This window comes from Elaeis guineensis, chromosome 7 (assembly GCF_000442705.2).
Source record: "Elaeis guineensis isolate ETL-2024a chromosome 7, EG11, whole genome shotgun sequence".
Classification (NCBI taxonomy): domain Eukaryota; kingdom Viridiplantae; phylum Streptophyta; class Magnoliopsida; order Arecales; family Arecaceae; genus Elaeis; species Elaeis guineensis.
The window spans coordinates 30,189,023-30,204,662 of record NC_025999.2 but is presented as its reverse complement, the minus strand read 5'-3'; the positions used below and the strand labels follow the sequence as shown (position 1 = coordinate 30,204,662).

Here is a 15,640-nt window from a genome sequence, read left to right as displayed (position 1 = left end):
TCTGCAACAAATAACGGAATAGAATATGAAGCTCTGATTGCAGGACTGAAGATCGCCAAAGAATTAGAAGTAGATCGGCTCCAAGTCTACAGTGACTTCCAATTGGTGGTGGGACAAGTCAGCGGAAGCTATAAAGCTCGGGAGGATAGTATGGCCAAGTATCTCGAAAAGATAAAAGAGATCATCCCTGCCTTTGACAGCTTTGACATCAAGCAGATTCCAAGAGCAGAAAATACCAGGGCTGACCTTCTCTCCAAGTTGGCTACACTGGCTCTAGCTGAACTACCTAAGGAAGTTTTCTTCGAAGTTCTGAAGTGTCCAACTACAGAAGAACCACAGCTTGTGATGGAGATCAGCCATGAACCCAGCTGGATTGACCCACTGGTTGCATACCTCAAAGATGGGGTTCTTCCTCATGATGCAAAAGAAGCTCGAAAGCTTAGGAACCAGACCTCCCGATATATCCTTTATGAAGGCAAGCTGTATAAGAGGTCGTACTCTTTACCCCTCCTGAAATATCTCCGGCCTTCTGAAGCCGACTTTGCCTTATGGGAGGTACATGAAGGAGTCTGCGGAAGTCAACTGGAGGCCAGATCTTTATCCCACAAACTACTCCGACAAAGTTATTACTGGCCTACAATGTACCACGACTCCATCAAATATGTCAGAAAGTACGATCGGTGTCAGAGATATGCGAATATCCAAAGACAGCCCACCTCCGAACTTACACTCTTGAGTGCCCCATGGCCATTTGCACAATGGGAGATGGATATCCTTGGACCCTTTCCCATGACATCCGGACAGCAGAAGTTTCTCCTGATGGCAATTGACTACTTCACCAAGTGGGTCGAAGCCGAACCTTTGGCAAAATCACAGAAGCTAAAGTGCAGGACTTCGTCTGGAAGTCAATCATCTATAGGTTCGGATTACCCCAAACTCTCATTACTGATAATGAGCGATAATTTGCTGGAACAAGATTTGCTAAATTTTATGAGGACTTAAACATCTCCCATAACTTCACGTCAGTAGTCCATCCGCAGGCAAACGACGAAGCCGAGGTGACTAACAGGACTCTGTTGCAAGGAATCAAGGCGAGACTTGAAAAAGCAAAGGGAACTTGGGCAGACGAGCTTTATCATGTGTTATGGGCATACCGAACTACACAAAGACTGCCCACAAAGGAGACCCCCTTTGCCTTAGCCTTCAGAACAGAAGCCGTGATCCTGATCGAACTCAAGCTTCCGTCGGTGCGAGTCATGGCATTTGACGAGCAGCGCAACTCACAGGATCTCAAGGCCAACCTCAATTTGTTAGAAGAAAAATGGGAGACAGCTCAAGTTCGGATGGCAGCCTACAAGCAGAAAGCAACCCGCTACTACAACTTTCGGGTCAAGAGCAAAGCCTTCATAGCGGAGGATTTAGTACTTCGGCGAGCCGCTATTTCACAACCTCAGAACCAAGAAAAACTTGCCCCAAACTGAGAAGACCCGTATGAAGTCAAGGAGATGGTCCGGCCTGAAACATACTATCTAAAAGAGCTCAGAGGAGCAGATCTTCCGTGACCATGGAATTTGAAAAATCTACGAATGTATTACCGATAACTTTGCCTTAAATAAAAGTTTCATATTCGCATATCTTTTCTTTTGGCATGAGCTTATAATGACAGGGAGTAGCACCTTCAGACAATCAAAATTAAGTGTGTCAGGAACAAGAGGAGAACCTCGTCCCAACACAAATGAAGGTCCAGTTATTTAGAGACCAGATGGGGGAGAGGCCCTTGCAACGGCCCTTATGCGCCCCCACAGTCATGTTAGGAACAGGAGGAGAAGCTCGTCCTAACAAGAGCAAAGTCGAAGGCCTGGTTATTTAGAGACCGAATGGGGGGAGAGGCCCTTGCAACGGCCCTTATGCACCCCCACAGCCTTGTTAGGAACAGGAGGAGAACCTCATCCTAACATGAGCAAAGTCGAAGGCCCGATTATTTAGAGATTGGATGGGGGGAGAGGCCCTTGCAACGGCCCTTATGCGCCCCCACAGTCATATTAGGAATAGGAGGAGAACCTCATCCTAACATGAGCAAAGTTGAAGACCCGATTATTTAGAGACCGAATGGAGAGAGAGATCTTTACAACGACCCTTATGCACCCCCACAGCTATGTTAGGAACAGAAGGAGAACCTCATCCTAACATGAGCAAAGTCGAAGGCCCAATTATTTAGAGACCGAATGGGGGGAGAGGCCCTTGCAACAGCCTTTACGTGCCCTCAAGCCCTGTTAGGAACAAGAGAAAAATCTCATCCTAGCATGAACTGAAATTGACTGTGTCGGGAACAGGAGGAGAACCTCATCCTGGCACAAATGAAGACCTGATCGTTCAAGATCGGATGAGGAGAAAAGCCTCCTCAACGGCTCCTCTACACTCCTACAACCCCGTTAGGAGCAGAGAGAAAACCCTCGCCTAAACATAAAAAAAAGGGGAGAGAAAAAGGGAAAGCAACGAGCTACGTCAGAGATAAGGGAAAAACAAACTACATCAAAGACACAAGGGATCTCGTCTCAACGAGGAAGGAGACTCTTGTCAAAAATCCTCAGTCTCTAAGGGAGAACCCAATACTGGCCAGAGAAAATAGACTTCCTCAAGGTAACGAGAAGTTCGGACCTCCAAGCTCGAGCATCAAGAGGAAGTGTCAAACTCGAATGGCCTTGAAAAGACCTTCGATCATGAACAAAAAGGGCAAATCAACACGACGATGATCAGAAACCTTCAAACAATGTCGATATCGAATAAGACAAAAGACAAAAGAAGCTCGGTAAACAACAACTCAAAGCAAGAATAGACAAGGTAATGAGAAAATTTCTTTTCATTTCATTAGTAAAGTGTGCATTACAAAGCCTTTGAAGGCCAAAAAAAAATGACAAGAAAAGAAAAAAATACATGGAAGAACAAAAGGTAAAAGAAGTTCTAAGGAAGCTCGGCTTCTTCCGACTTCGAACTCTCGGTTCCAGCCATTATCGGGGATTGCTTTAAGTTCTCAACTTCTTCTTCCAGTTCTTTCTTTCTTAATAGCATCTCTCGATACATTTGGTGGAACCGCCGGCTCTCACCCTCTGACTTCTGAAGCCTCTTCCTCAAAACCTCAGACTCCGCTTCAGCATCCTTGACCGCCTGCTGCTCGTAGGCCAGCTGGATTTTCAGCCGCTGCAGTTCGGCCTTCTCCTACCCAAGGGCCATGAATAGTTCTTCTATGGTCCCCCTCAAGGAGCAGAGCTCGTCGGAGCCTTGCACCAAATGGCTTGGGCTCTCTCGGACAACTGTCTTTGAAGGCGGGCAACCTCATCGATCGCCGTCTTGAGCCTCCTTCGATAGTCGTCTACTTGCCCGCACCAGCCAACTCGGTAGGCATTGTAGTTCATCTCGACGTCCTGTAGCTGCTTCTGGAGGTCGAAGAATTTTTTCGACCAGTCCCGATCATGGTCGGCCTGAGTTGTGAGCCAGGACGAGCTCTATTCTAATTGACCGATCTTCTCCCGTGCGGCCGTCAGCTCAACCTCGAGGGAGCTGATCTTAGATGCCTGAGTCCAAGATCGATCGCTGGTGCATTTTTGAAGCTCCTCAAGCTCCTTCACGAAGTCAGCCTTCTTTCAGGTGTAGTCCATGAAGTCCTTCTTGTGGAGGTCTCGAAGGTGAGTAACCTCCATAGTGGCTTCCGAATGGCTCTTCCTCAGCCTGTGAAGTTCATCGCCCATCTTCTTTGATTTCTTCGTTAGATGACAAACTTTCCTTCTGAGATCTCAAATCATCAACTTCAAAGAAATCTCCTGTGGTAGGGGAAGAGCTTCGGCAGGGCACTGTTGTTGGGAAACAAGAGCGTCACAACACAAATCAGTGCAAGAAAATAAAAGAAGAAGAAAAAGGAGCTCTCTGTAAAGAAGAATTTGATTTCATTGATTAAATAGTTCTTAAGTACAAGAGAACGAGAAAAATCACAACAAAGAAAAAAAATAATACAAAATTAGAGGTTTCGGACATTTGGGGCAGAAGTGGAAGAGCTCGGTGCCCCCGGAAGGTCGATCTCTGCAGTCGCAGCAGTCGAAGAGGTCCCGACTGGAGGGAGACCGACGACGGCTTCAAAAGGTCCGGCTTCATCGTCGGACGCTTCATCCAGAAAGTCAAGGTCGAGTTCGAGAAACCTCCCGACCACCTTCTTCTGGCAAACCTCGAAGCCTTTGATGAAGGCATCCTGGCCGAACTGGACCTTCAGATCTCTCATCTCAGAGGAGGTCTTGAACTCCTCCACTGCTTGGGCCCGTGCCTCCGTGATGAGGGTCGGGATTTGCTCCCTTAGATTGGAGACTTCGGCCTCTGCCTTCTTTCTTTTCTCCTCCAGGGCGGCCTTCAGATCTGCCGAGGCTTGTTCCTCCTTCTACAGTGCCTCTTGGAGACTCACGACCTCGACGACCTTCTCCTTGAGGCAGGCGACCTCAACCTGGCGGCCTTCCTCCGCCTGGGCTGCTTCCCTTTTAGCATTGTTCATCGCCTCGATGTTGGCGATGAGCTGGTGTCCAATCTACAAGAACAATCAAGAAGTCAATATGAAAGCTAAGGGATAAGCTAAGTAAAGAAGCGAAAGAAAGGAAAAAGTAAATCGGCCTACCTCAAGAAAAGATCCCAGAGAGTCCCAAACCCGCTGTTCAGGATCGACGTGGACGATCCTGTGGACAACCTTGGGCAGAACGCACCAATCGACCAATCTTTTTATTAAATCCCTATTGTTGAAGGGATTCTCCCCCGGATCCTCTTCGGAGCCGTCGGCCCCCTCGATGGCAGCCCTGCTGCTGCGGGTCTTGCGGGCCAACGTCTTCTTCCTTCTCCTCCTTTCGGCCCCCGGTGCCCCCTTGGGATGAGACTCTAGAGCGGGAACCTCAGTCGGAGGACTTCTGGAAGAAGCTCGGGGGACTGCGGGCTCGGCATCGGAGGGGGCATCAATGGTGATGGCTGTCTGGGCAGGCGTGGCCGAGCTCGTCTCTTCTACCCTAGCCCTCTTCGCCGACCCCGAAATTGCGGCACCTTTCCTCTTGTGGGTCTTGAGACCCTTGGCTAGCATTCGAGCCGCGTCTGCATCCATATCTGTAATGAAAGAAGATTGGCACAGCTTAGAAACAAAATAAGAGAAAGAGGAAGCAGCGAATGAAAAAAATAAAAAATAAAAAAAATAAAAATAAAAATATCGGCAGGGTTGAGAGGGCTCAAGCCGACATTAAATAAAAGTTGCTCCTTCAGAAGGTCAGAGAGGAGAGGAGCTGGATAAGCCTCGAGTTTATTGGAGGCTTCAAGGTCGTCCCTTCCCAGGCTAGAAGCCCGACAGACGGAGTCCCTCAAGGAGCCCCAAGGGGGCAACCCCAGCTCCAAGGTCGAGCATCGGACGTAGAAGAACCACTCCTTCCAGTTGTGAATAGAAGAGGGGGCGCCTTTCAGCAATCCCCTTCTATCGAACTAGAGAGAGAAGTACCATCAGTCCTTTGTCGAAGGATGACGCTTGAAGGTATAAAAATTCCTAAATAAGGAAAGGGTTGGCCGGACTTCGGTTAAGCGACAGAGGAAAAGAAATTCTATCAGAAACCTAAAGGAGTTCGGTACTACCGAAACTAGAGAAATATTTAAAAAATAAAAAAAAGCAACGATAAAGGTGGAAGCAAAAGTCAAAGCCCAATGCGGAAAGCTTCCTGATATAAGCAGAAGCGGCCAGGAGGAGGGGTGCTAGTCCGATCAGTTGGCCCGGAAAGCTCAAACTCGTACTCCGGAGGAATCTCGTACTGAATCTTGATCAGCGAGAGTTCGTCCGAAGTCAGAGTGCTAGGAATGGTGTCTGGTACAAAGACCGAACGAGGTTCATCTACAGAACGAGGATTTTGTGGGACTGGAATGGACGAACTCCTAGAATGCTAGAGGAGGAAGTGTTGGAGGACATTATGAATCAAGCAAAAATCCTAAAAAATCCCAAAAAAATTAAAAAAAAAAAGAAACAAGGCGCTCGCGGAGAAACCGAATGGGCGTAATGCGAAAGAGAAAAAATAAAAGAAGAACAAGAAAGAGAGGGGTTCCAGAACTAACCTAGACTGGTCCGAGAGATGCAGAAAGGCAGCAAGGGTGATGAGGGTCGACCCGAAGAATGCCTAAGACCAAGGGGGACGCTGGAGGAAGATGGAGCTCTCAGGAAGAAGAAGGAACCGAAGAGAAATCTCAGGCAAAGTGAAACCCCTGAAGGAGGGGAGCGGGCTTAAATAGGCCTCTGGGTCCGGTGCAATGATGATTGCAAATCTCTTTTGGCCGATCTGCAATTGCTGCATGTCTCACTCGTCATGGCAGGCGGCTGACAACTGACAGAATCATTATTGCACCGTACCTAGAGCAATGCTCCAGCAAAAATTTTAAAAAAATCTTTTCGGATCGCCTCAATTTGAAAAGACTCCAGCACCGGCGTGCCAAATGTCAAAATATCTGGAAACAACCGAGTATGAAAATCGAGGGAGGCAACTTCAGCTATGAAAATTTCTTTATACTTCCTTCATTCGATACTCAAACTCGGAAGTAGGGGGACTGGTGTTGGGTATAAAATAATCCCGACCGAAGTTCGTAAGAGGCTGACCCTCCCAGGGCTCTTCCAGCTTCCGACCTTGTGCGGCATCTTTCTGAACTTCTTCGGCTGTCTGAGCTTCCACAATACCATCCGGACTCCTCCAGCAGTCGACCTTCCACAGTGTCCTCCAGATTCCTCCAACGGACGAACTCCTATAATGCCATCCGGGCTTCTCCAATAATGAGCTCCTTCGTTCATCTACCGGGCTATTCCAAATGCTCTCTGGGCTTCATTATCAGTCGATTTTCTACAGTGATCGACTACTCTCTGAATCTCTTTCAGACTTCCTCCTATCACGATCGATTTCACTCCGAGCTTCTCCAGCAGTAGGACTTCTACAATAACCAGACTCTATCCAAATTTCTACGGTGATCAACCACCTTCCAAATTTCGTCCGAGCTCCTATAAGAGCCAGATTTCGTCCGAACTTCTACAGCAGATAGATTCCAGATGAACTTCTACAGCGGACGGACTCCAGCAGTCAGATTTCTACTCCAAACTTCTACTGCAAGCAGGATTCATCCGAGCTTCTACAGTAAGCGATCTCCATCTGGGCTTCCACAGCAACTGGTCTCCATTTGAGCTTCTATAGTAAGCGGCATCCTTCCGGACTCCTACAAGGACCGGACTCCATCCGAACTTCTACAACAGAATTTGGCCGACTGTCTCTGGTGTCTTCCGTACCTCTCCGAGCCATCCACCTTCAACAGCGCCAACCAGACTTCCACAGTATCCTCCAGACTCCTCCAGTGGACGAACTTCCACAACGCCTTCCGAATTCCGCTATCAAGTCGACCTTCTGTCAGATTCCTCATGCAACCGGATCTCTCTAGTGGACAGCCCTCAGACAAGCTTCTACATCATACAAATTTCAGATGGACTTCTCCGGCAATCGGACTCCTGCCAGACTTCTCCAACAGGCAGTTCCCGTCCGAGCTTCTACAGCAGATGACTTCCGTCTGCAGCACCAACAGCACCCAACCATAGTTAACCCATTAACAACCTCGAAAACATCCGAGCTTCTCTTAGATTGCTGAGATAGAGAGCTATTTCACTCTACCAGATGTCCCAGTTGAGCTTCAACTGTCCGGTCCGAACTCTCCGACAAGTCGTGACAACGGACACCACTCTACCCTCTGTAACAAACTCCACGTGGCCCCACCACTCTCCGGCAAGTCGTGACAATGGACACCACTCCACTCTCTGTAACAGACTCCACGTGGCCTGATAAACACATAATTTAAGTCATTTAAAGCAAAAAATCATATTTAATTTATTTTATTTATTAAGAATTTGATGCTTCTTTTTATGTTTTACAGGAAAGATGATCGCCGATACAAAGAGTCTGATTCATAGATCAAAAAGACTCAAGTTTGAAGAAATTTGGACTTAAAATAAAATTAAAATAAAAGAAAGACGCATCCAGTATTATAGAAAATGAAGATACTATGCAAGGAATCCAAAAGGATACAGATGTCATTGTAAAGAAACAAAAGTTTCTTTTTGGTATGTGAAAAGATGGTTCACGTTGATTTTCTCTGGGCGATTTCACGTAAATTCAAAGGCTGGCTGGTGCTTGTTTCACATGAATTCAAAACAAAGTGGTGCGCGTGGACGTGCTGACGCGGGACGCGGCGTGGACGCGGGGATGGGCGCGGACGCGGGACGGGCACTGACGCGGGTGTGGGCGCACGGCAGACGAGTTCAAAATAAAAAAAAAATAATATTTAGAAATATTTTGAAAGATTTGTATTTTTTTAGTCCCACATCGGAAAATCATGTAAAACTCCTCCCCCCTAATATCTATAAAAAGGCTTTTGTACTCCCATTAGAGGGAGAGCCCAGAAATTCTTCTAGAGCCTTGCATAGAGGAATAGAAAGGGACTACTTCATGAGCAGCTAGGCTGGCAGTCTCGGGAGTGGAGAAGAAATTTTGTAACGACACAGAGATGGTTTATTGTTCTAAACTTTCCTGTATTTCTTTATATGCAATAAAGATTATTTTTTTATTTAAATTGTCATGAGTTCTTTAATTGTTCTCATTTATATGTTTTTATTTATGCTTTCTTGTTAGATTAATATTAGGAATAGCTTTTACTTTCGGAGACACGCCGTGATCTACGGATACGGGGCGTGCCGAGGAAAGAAGAGTTATTTACCCAATACTTTCCGGAGACGCACTGTGATCTACGGGTACGGAGCGTGCCGAGGAAAGATAGGTATTTTTTCTAAGATTAATCGCATCCATTTAATTAAAAAAAAAAAAAAAGAGATACAACTCTACTAGTGCAAAGTGATTCAAAACTCCCAAGTTCTTTATTTTCTAATTACCTTAATTTTAAGATAATTTATTTTCTAAATCAAAAACAACGTTTCTTTCTTTTATCTTGCAATCTCAACTTAGCCCAAGGTCCCTGAGGATACGATCTCGACTCATCCTACCTACGTAGTGAGTAGAGTTATTTTTGGTGCTATCAACGACTACGCATCAAATTTTGGCATCGTTGCCGGGGATCTTGGCACGGTTGAATTAAAAAATTGAAAAAAAAAAATTAAAAAAAAAATACTTTTCAGTTTTTATTTCTCATTTTAAATTTTTTTTCAGTGCTTTCTAGCTAGATAATCTTATTTGCATAATTACAGAATTACCTTGCATAACTAATTTACTACTTAGGAATTTTGCTGCTTAGAATAATTTGCTACTTTTCATAGCCCAGTGATTTATTGCTTTTTAGACTTAATCACTTAAATTTATTTTCTTGCAAAACTAAAAAAAAAAATTAAAAAAATATATATATAAAAAGATAAAATTATAAAAAAAAAAAAACCACTGACATTTCATAACACTTAACTAAAATAGCGTAACCTCAAGTATAAAAATTTCTAACTTGATTGGACACCTTGTTTCTTTGCATTGCATCTCCATAATTAATCTTAAGGGCAATAACCCATTAACCAGATAAGGTGGGGATTTGATCACCCTTCCTTGGCCCACAAATCACTCCCTTGCATTTGCATAACCTAGACCTTAATTTAAAATCAACTAGACGTCAGCCCTAGGAATTTCGAGCTCAATAGGATAAGAAAGCTCTAGAGTTGAACCGAGTGCGGATTGGTTAATTGCTCGGTGTCTAAGGCAAGTGGTTAAAGAAAGTGGTTTTCAATTGGTTCCGTTGACTGACCTGGCCAACTTAGTTGGTGTCTAAGGAAAGCAACGAGCAGGGAACCTCCCACATCTTATGCTTACCTGGCCGAGTCAGTTAGTCAGTCTTGAGCTTGGAGTGCTCAAAAGCAATCTTGAAAGTTAGGAGCTGTCTAGATCTAAGTTAACCTTAGGATAGAGAGTCTATGATTGTTTAAGTTGATTGTAATTAACATCTAAACATTAATTAATTTCTCCCTTTTCATAGATTTAAGATTCTTAGGTTCTTCTCTTTAGATTTTCTTCATTCTTTTCTCACTTTATTATAAAAATATATATTATAAAAAAAAAAAAAAAAAATTCTGTGTGTGCTCTACAGTATAATTGTAAGGTGTATGCTTGGCCGTAGATCGTTACGACCAGAAATTCAACCTTTTGATCCAGAAATAGAAAGAACCCTTAGAGCCAACAGACATAAAAAGATGGACCGAAATTAGGAGAATGATCCACCCAAGCAATTGAAGGAGTACTTTACTCCTTCCACATATACCTACTCTCCTTGTATTCAAGTGCCCCCTGTGGAGGCCACTCAATATGAAATTAAGTCCAGTATAATCCAAATGTTACCTTCATTTTATGGACTTAGTAATGAAGACCCTTATAAACATCTTGAAGAATTTCTTGAGATATGCTCAACTGTCAAAATTCACAACTTCTCCGATGATGCTCTTAGGTTGAAATTATTCCCTTTTTCACTTAAGGATAAAGCCAAATACTGACTACATACTTTGGATTCCATGACTATATCAACCTGGGACCAGCTGCAAGGAGAGTTTCTCAAGAAATATTTTCTCATAGGAAAAACTAATCAAATAAGGAAAGCCATAACTAGTTTTTCCCAATTAGATGGAGAAATGTTTCATGAAACATGGGAGAGATTAAAAGACCTTATTAGAAAATGTCCCCACCATGCTGTACCCAAGTGGCAGTTAATCCAATGTTTTTATGATAGGCTCTCTGAAAGACATCGACAAATGGTCGATGCATCATGCGGTGGGACATTTATGCTGAAAAGTGAAGATGAGGCATGGCAACTGTTTGAAATTTTAAGTGAAAATTTATTACATCATATGTCTGCCTCTATTAGAGATAAACCCATGTTAAACTCAAAAAGAGGTGGAATATATGAAGTAGGAAATGCCATAGATATCCATCAAAAGGTAGATGAACTGTCCCAAAAATTAGATCGTCTTCTAAACACTGGACAATCCCCGATTCCACCTAATCCAATCCAAGAAGTTTGTGCATTGTGTGCAAGTCCGAACCATTTTGTTAGTGAATGCCCAGCCGCACCCCAATTTCCTGAGTTTGTGCACGAGCAGGTTCAGCAAGTCCAACAAGCTCGCAGACCAGGAAACGATCCATATTCGAACACTTATAACCCCGGCTGGAGAAACCATCCAAATTTTTCCTGGAGACCACAACCAGTGGTTGGTCCTGCCACACCTCGACCTCAATATCAAGACCCAACATATAGGCATGGACCATACCATCAATTTTAAAATGTTCCTCAACCGTCTACTACTGGTCACAGCTCAGCTTTTGAGGAAAAAGTTCTGAAAGCACTAGAAAGATTAGAAGTCAACACTCAGACCCTTAACTCCCACACACAATCCATTGCTAAGCTAGAGACCCAAATAGGTCAACTAGCAACTGCATTCAGTAGGAGGGAAGGAGAAAAATTACCTAACCAACCAGAGAGCAACCCAAGAGGGCAATTTGTGATTGAGAGTTCTAATACCCCAGAAGCTTTTTCTGAACATGCCAAATCAATCATGACTCTGAGAAGTGGGAAGGTCATTGAACACACTAGTAAAACCAATGAGACCGACCCTAAATCTCTAACCGAATCCAAATCACCCAAGAACAAGGAGGACCTGAAAATAGAGAAGGAACCAACTGCACCGAAATCATCTTACTTGCCTAAAGTCCATTTTCGGATGCCCTGAAAGCCCCTATTCCTGTAGATAAGAAGGGAGGAAAACTTGATGAGATGTTGGAATTGTTTAAGCAAGTCCAAATTAATCTTCCCCTTCTAGATGCAATCAAACAGGTCCCTGCTTATGCCAAATTTTTGAAGGATTTGTGCACCCAAAAACGTAAATCTAGATCACAAATCCCAAAGAAAGTACGTCTCACTGAACAGGCTAGTTCTGTCTTCCAGCATGCCACTCCTCCAAAGCTTAAGGACCCAGGAGCCCCCATCATTTTCTGTGTTATAGGAGATTATCACATTGAAAAAGCTCTTCTGGATTTAGGGGCAAGTGTGAATCTTTTACCTAGTTCGGTGTATGAACTTTTTGGATTTGGAGAACTGAAACCCACATCAGTCACACTGCAGTTAGCCGACAGATCAATTAAGGAACCACGTGGAATGCTTGAGGATGTCTTGGTCAAGGTAGATGAGTTTTACTTTCCAGTTGATTTTCTGATTCTCGATATGGAATTAAGTGGCAACCCCAAACAAATTCCCATTATCTTAGGACGATCCTTCCTAGCTACGGCAAATGCATGCATTAATTGTAGGACAGGAGTCATGGACGTATCATTTAGGAATAAGAAACTAAGACTGAATGTGTTTGGTGCTTCCCAAGGACCATCAATGGATAGTTGCTTCGAAGTAGATACACTAGAAGATATTATAGAAGATGCAACACCCATAATTCTAGCACCAGACCCCTTAGATACTTGCTTGGCTCACTTTGGAGTGTGTGACTTTGAGGAATATATGAAAGAAGTTAACATCTTGTTAGATACACCACATGATAAAACTACTCCTCCATGGACAATCAAGTATGAGCCATTGTCCACATTAGCCAGTACACCAATAGTCCCATCTTTAGAATCACCACCTACGTTAGAATTGAAACCTCTTCCTGCTACGCTTAAGTATGTATTTCTAGGACTCAATGACACCCTCCCGACAATCATTGCATCAGACTTGACCCCTAATCAGGAAGCACAATTGGTTGGTATTCTGAAGGAACACAAAGAGGCTATCAGTTGGTCCATTGCTGATTTAAAAGGAATTGACCCCTCCATTTGCATGCACCATATTCATTTTGAGGAACATGCCAAACCCCATCGAGATATGCAGAGGAGATTGAACCCAAACATGCGTGAAGTAGTAAAGAAAGAGATGGTAAAGTGGTTAGATGCTGGAATCATCTACCCCATATCCGATAGTAAATGGGTTAGTCCCACTCAAGTAGTACCTAAAAAATCTGATATTACTGTGGTGGAGAATGAAGAAGGTGAACTACTTCCAACTCGCATATCATCTGGATGGCGAGTATGCATAGATTATAGAAAACTGAATGCCGTTACTAGGAAGGATCATTTTTCATTGCCCTTCATCGATCAAATCCTAGAACGGTTAGCAGGACAAAGTTTCTACTATTTTCTTGATGGTTATTCAGGGTACAATCAAGTACCTATATTTCCGGATGATCAAGAAAAGACTACCTTCACCTGCCTCTATGGCACCTTCGCTTTTCGGCGTATGCCATTCGGGCTTTGCAATGCACCCGCTACATTTCAACGGTGCATACTGGCCATTTTTTCGGATATGGTGGACAAATGTCTTGAAGTTTTTATGGATGATTTTTCTGTGTTTGGAACCACCTTTGAGGATTGTCTCCATAATCTTTCCAAAGTTCTTAAACGGTGTATGGAGATAAATCTTGTCCTATGTTGGGAAAAGAGCCATTTCATGGTGCGAAAAGGAATTGTATTAGGACATATTATTTCTGAAAAAGGGATCGAGGTAGATAAAGCCAAAGTTGAGGTTATTTCAAAACTACCACCCCCTACTTCGGTCTGACAAATACGATCTTTCTTAGGTCATGCCGGATTTTATAGACGCTTCATCAAAGACTTTAGCAAGATTTCAAGACCCTTGTGCAATCTGTTGGCCAAGGATACACCATTTGTCTTTGATGAAGACTGTTTGAAAGCATTCAACACATTACGAACAGCCCTGACAACAACACCCATAATAAAACCCCCTGACTGGTCCATTCCATTTGAGATTATGTGTGATGCCTCTGACTTTGTAATAGGTGCCGTCTTAGGCCAAAAAATCAATAAGGAGCCACATGTGATCTATTATGCTAGCAAGACTCTTTCCGATGCCCAATTAAACTACACCACAACAGAAAAAGAGCTACTAGCAGTAGTGTTTGCCCTTGAAAAATTTTGCTCATATCTGTTAGGGTCTAAGGTTCTAGTTTACTCTAATCATACGGCTCTGAAACATCTCCTCTCAAAGAAAGATACTAAACCACGTTTGATCAGATGGATCCTTCTTTTACAAGAATTTGATCTGAAAATCTGAGATAAGAAGGGTTCTGAGAATGTGGTAGCTGATCACATCTCCAGGATCTTAGTTGAACACACGATAGGCATAGATGAGGTCAAAGAAAAATTTTCTGACGAACAACTTTTTGCAATCTCTTCTAGCCGTCCTCCATGGTTTGCCCATATTGTCAATTACTTATCAACAGGACAAGTACCTTCTCACTGGACAAAACAAGAAAAGGATCGATTTTTTTTGTAAATTAAATATTATTTCTGGAAAGACCCTGAACTATTCAAATACTGTCTTGACCAAGTTATTCGCCGTTGTATCCCCGAGAGTGAATTCCAAAGCATTCTCACTTTTTGCCATTCTTCGGCATGTAGGGGACATTTTAGTGGAAGAAAAACTACAGCAAAAGTACTGCAGAGTGGGTTTTATTGGCCAACGCTTTTCAAGGATGCATATGAATTTGGCCGAAGTTGTCTGCGATGTCAGCAAACAGGAAATTTATCCAAGAAGGATATGATGCCGCTGACCCCCATTTTAGTAGTAGAAATTTTCGATGTTTGGGGGATTGATTTCATGGGATCTTTTTCAGCCTCATTTGGATTTGAATATATTCTAGTGGCAGTTGATTACGTATCAAAATGGGTGGAGGCAATAGCTACACGGACTAATGATAATAAAATTATAATTAGTTTTATCCAACGAAACATCATTAGTCGATTTGGCTTCCCAAGGGTGATCATTAGTGATGGGGGGACTCATTTTACGAATAAATATTTTGAAGCACTTATAAAAAAATATAATATTTCATACAAAGTGGCCACACCATATCACCCCCAAACTAATGGTCAGGTAGAGGTGTCAAATAGGGAGATTAAACATATCCTAGAAAAGACGGTTAGGCCCGATAGAAAGGATTGGTCTCTTCGCTTAGACGATGCATTATGGGCTTACCGTACTGCTTTTAAAACACCCATAGGAATGTCTCCCTATCGACTTGTATTCGGAAAAGCTTGTCATTTGCCGGTGGAATTGGAACATCGTGCATTTTGGGCCATATGGCAATTTAACTTTGATATGAAAAATGCAGGTTCCAATAGGAGACTCCAATTAAATGAACTTGAAGAGCTACGCAATAAAGCATATGAGAGTGTCAAAATTTATAAGGCTCGAACTAAAGCATATCATGATAAATTTATTGCACGAAAAATGTTCGAGCCTAATCAAAAAGTTTGGCTCTTCAATTCTAGGTTGCGTCTATTTCCTGGAAAACTTCGCTCACGTTGGGACGGACCTTTCATTGTAACTCAGGTATTTCCTCATGGAGCTATAGAACTCAAAAATCCTAAACAGGGGAACACTTTTAAAGTGAACGATCAGCGATTGAAACCTTACATAGATGGAATTAGTGATGGAGAATTAATTGAATCTGTTGATTTAGTGGATCCAAAACTGCCATAATACTCAATTCAGTCTGGCTGAAGACGTAAAACTT

At 43.2% G+C, this 15,640-nt stretch overlaps 1 non-coding gene across 1 annotated transcript; it reads right to left on the bottom strand.

Annotated features, from left to right (window-relative positions):
• Window positions 1-10,648: 10,648 nt before the first annotated feature.
• LOC140859592 (small nucleolar RNA R71) lies at window positions 10,649-10,754 on the bottom strand. Its single transcript, XR_012143130.1, has one exon. It is a non-coding gene; the product is annotated as a small nucleolar RNA R71 (small nucleolar RNA).
• Between the last annotated feature and the right edge of the window lie 4,886 nt (window positions 10,755-15,640).